General features: G+C 31.7%; 1 long non-coding RNA gene across 1 annotated transcript; it reads left to right on the top strand.

Annotated features, from left to right (window-relative positions):
- The first annotated feature begins 2928 nt into the window (after nucleotides 1–2928).
- LOC109861252 lies at nucleotides 2929–4068 on the top strand. The gene is made up of 3 exons (XR_002250936.1): nucleotides 2929–3028; nucleotides 3333–3492; nucleotides 3877–4068. It is a non-coding gene; the product is annotated as an uncharacterized LOC109861252 (long non-coding RNA).
- Nucleotides 4069–4275: the final 207 nt, after the last annotated feature.

Here is a 4275-nt window from a genome sequence, read left to right as displayed (position 1 = left end):
TTTTTGTTTATTATTTGATCAGTTTTGATTTTCAATACATTTGATGTATTGATTATTTTGTATAATATATTAAATTCTATTTTGTATAATACATTAAATTCTACTTTATTGTTATTACTTTTTGACACATAATATTACGCATTTTTAGATTTATTTAGCCTGTGTTTCGATATCCACTGCCAGTACTACAAATCTATACTTTACGTCACATGTGCTGTAGATATGCAGTACCGGCAGTGAAGATCGAAACGCAGCCCATGTAAGTATGAGAGAGTAAGAGAAAGAGAAAGAGAGAAGGAACGGCATAAGAAACGGGTTAACAACTAAGCACGCTTCTCGCGGCTGGCAGTTAGCTATAGCTATAGCTATAGCGAAAGAAAGAGAGTGGTTATATATGTCCGTCTCTCTCTACTGCTCGAAGCTGGCCGAAGCGCCGAGCGCACACGTACACGGCTGTTCGCCTGTGTGCGTATCCCCTCCACTTGCTGTGTATGTTGCTAGCGTCCGCAAACTGGCATCTCTGTCGCGATCCTCGCTCTTGGTCGCTGTCTCTTGAGCGTGTCGGACGTGTTGCCGGATTCTCTTGTTCCTTGCTTCCGCTGAACAGATTTGAGAGATGGAACCGAACGTTGAGGTAGAAAACAACCGAAAAATCTAGTGAAGTGCTTTTACGTTTCATGTGAGCCACAAATCCGCGCACACGTTGCTCTGTGTCGAGGCCAGTCGCGCCGTTTAGTGAAATTTTCTCGCGGGTGAGGAGACGTTCTTCGGTCATATTTGGCTATTTGGTAATACGTGCGGCCGGAATCGGGCTTCACAAAGCTTCGTGGCACTGAGCGGTCGTAGGAGTATTATTTTAATATTAAGAATTACAGTAATAAGCCCTAGAGACGCGTGGAGACGTGCTAAGAAGCAATTTTCGTGTTCGCGTTGTCACGGAAAGCCGTTTTGTATTATCTGTCTGTTTCTCTTTTTTTTGTAGCTATTGTTGAGTGTTGTTCGCAACGTCGGCCGATAGTCGATCGTATGTAACGATATTTCTAAGGTTTATCTCGCCGTGCCATTTATATTATGTATTGTAGTGTTGCCGCCCGGCCCGCGCTCTTAGCCATTTAATTAACAGGTTGCAATATCTTTATCTGCTCGTTAGTGCCGGTGCGAGCGAGATAACCGGAAGCGAGTGAATAAACGGTGTATGATTCATTCATAAAAAGAACTAACCAACGCTCCCGTATAATACCTTCTCGTTAACTGATTGACTTGGTATGTGATACTGCGTGCTGTCGAATCGACAACCGGTTCAAAGGAAACGAGCGTCAAGCTTCTCTCGCCCTCACTTTGTGTCTCCGTTAACTGCTAGACTTTTGCCTTGCTGAGACAAAGTATCTAACACGGAACATCCTAAATCTAGGACTAAATCTAGGACATTCAAAAGGATTATTAACATGTGTCAAGTAAATACAAATCAAACGTAACATCCCTAACAGAACATGATATCAAACGGATATTCTGTACTCATACTGATCGTAGGATGATCGAATATACCAATTTGTAATGTGCTGAGGACATTTACATAACATTTTTGTAGAATGCCATGTAACAAATATTCTCAGAATAAACTCAGAATATAATAACTGAATTCCTTCCCTCCCGCAANTTATACTAAATGTATTGTGATTGTATCTATTATACTCCGAACATCCCTAAAATATCTGTGTAGTATATCCTGCATGCATATTAGAACAATAAAGTAAATATTAAGAATAAGAATCAGAAATAGAAGTTAAATGTAATATAAAAATGATAAAAAATAAAATATAACATAAATATAGGAAGTATGTCATAGCTGCATGAAAAATACAGTCAATATTTATATACATTTATATTATATTTTATTTTTTCGCATTGTGCATTTAACTTCTGTTTTTAATTCCTATTCTTAAGTTCCTAATAGTTTCTCTATTATGCTCAAGCCCTTACATACATATTTTCAGAATATATAGAAAACAGAATCTGAATCACAAGCAGCTATGCAAACGCCATTTACATAGATATTGCAATTCTAGACTTAAGGCTTATCTATATAAGACGCAGACGTGAGACGCAGATCGCAGGTTTTGTGGAATCGACCAATCACGCTGATCAGTTGACTAATTTGACAAATATGATTTGTCAATACGTTTTATGTAAAATGGCCTTTATGTAGATAGACCTTTATCAAAGCTGCGTTCCGTTTCACGCATAGGCGTATATTTATTTATACTATACGTGACGTATACTGTAGATAAATGTACGCATATGCATGAAACGGAACGCAGCTCAACACTCTCTTATTTTAATTTTACTATCGTTGAAGATACANTATAGAANACGCAACATNNTTTATATNCAANGTAATCGGATCTNTNTTTTATTTAATAATGTNTCTAATTAAACATATTTATATAAACAAGTTATATAAGTTATTTTTTACATATATTTGATTCTTATCGTTACACAATACTTCTTATATTATATTTGGGGTTATCTTGATATTCTCTAAAAATACTAACAGCTAATAAAGATATTTTTAAGATTTTAATATAAAATCCTTATTATGGTGCTTATTAAGTGCCAATTTCCATTTAGTAACACAAATTGACACAAGTATTATTCTATCTTCTATCTTTCCTTTTATTGAATAGTAAAGATAGCAAAATCGACTTATGTTACTAATTTTAAATGAAAAANGTCTATGATGTTATAGACTTGATTTTTTTAAGTATGGTATATATGCTGTGCTGTGCTGTGCTCTGTGTTCTGTGTGTGTGTAAATGTATACTTAATAAAGAAAGATTATACGTAACAAAGATGTGTTTAAGATATTAATAAAATTCTTATTATGTTGCAGCGTTACTAATTAAAGGTCATAATTATCTTATATCGACTAAGAGTATCGTTGTTTAACAAAAACCATTCAAACAAAAACATACATTCAAAAGAGAGAGTAGAATTTAGGAACCTTAACTACGACGACGATAATTAACAAGTAAGTATATATATATACGATCTTTTTAAAGAAAAAATTTAAAATAACAAAAAGTAGTCAAAACATATTCTGTCTGTATCGAAAATTTCATTCTCAAGTACAATGTGTCTCCATTAAAATACATATATAGACATATTACAAAAGAATATCATGTTCACAATGTTATATGGAATATATACATATTTTGCTCAATAGGATGCCTTAACATTTTTATTTCAATACAAAGTATCTTAAAACAGAAAGAACAACAATTTACGATCTAAATCAATTCAAAAAAAATAATGTTACTTTTTAATAATTGTAGATTAAGCAATTGAAACGTGTAACGTGCGATAATTTAAGAACATCTTGCATACGATTGATGAAAACCATACTATCAAACGAAGTGGCAGTACAATACAGTTGGTATGGAGCGAAAAAGAAACAAGTGTTTTCACAACTAGAGATATGCAAAGTAATTATGAGTAAGTAAAATCTTATGAACAATTTTTATTTCTTATTAAATAATATTTCTTAAAAACCGGGATATTCATAAATATATCTAGTATAATTATTGAAGTAAGTAAAACTGTTTACAAGTATTAATATATTTCAACTCTTCATCTCTTTTGTACATATTACAAATAAAGCATATAATAACCCGGTAAAAAATTTTTCATATATAATTATACACAAATTAAACTTATTATATCTAATTATTCANATTTATATGCCGAATGTTCATACAATTTTATACATGGAAAATTTTTTACCGGGGAATTCTCACTTAAATATATTATAGAAACATTTCTTCTAATTTAAGAAATAAGTAAAATGAAAATGTAATGAAAAACTTGTATTTTTTCTAGGTGTGATCCGAAAGTTACATACAAACGTAACAGATGAAGAAATCGCATCTCCCATTAAAATATGGTTAGCTCACGCAAAAGAACGGATGGGGAAAGAAAAACCACAAGTAACTCAACAACAAGAAGAAGAAGATATTCATTAATATATTTTATTTTTATTTTTAGTATTTTTTGGTTTTTGCGAAATATTTTAAAAAGAATAAGTATCTTTGAATGTTTATTCAAATTTTATTTGATTTTTTTTAGAATTCTTTGTTTAAAAAAGATAATTCTTTATAAATGTTCAATTTTATTTTTAAAAGATTTATGTTTGTTATTGAAATAATATTAATTGTGTACCGTATTTTAATTTGTAAGTTTTACACCACGATAATTATATGTTGTTTTATAATGTTTATA

Source organism: Pseudomyrmex gracilis, unplaced genomic scaffold (assembly GCF_002006095.1).
Source record: "Pseudomyrmex gracilis isolate BER0280 unplaced genomic scaffold, ASM200609v1 scaffold_661, whole genome shotgun sequence".
Classification (NCBI taxonomy): Eukaryota; Metazoa; Arthropoda; class Insecta; order Hymenoptera; family Formicidae; genus Pseudomyrmex; species Pseudomyrmex gracilis.
The sequence above is the reverse complement of the archived record's forward strand: the minus strand, read 5'-3'. Positions and strand labels throughout refer to the sequence as shown.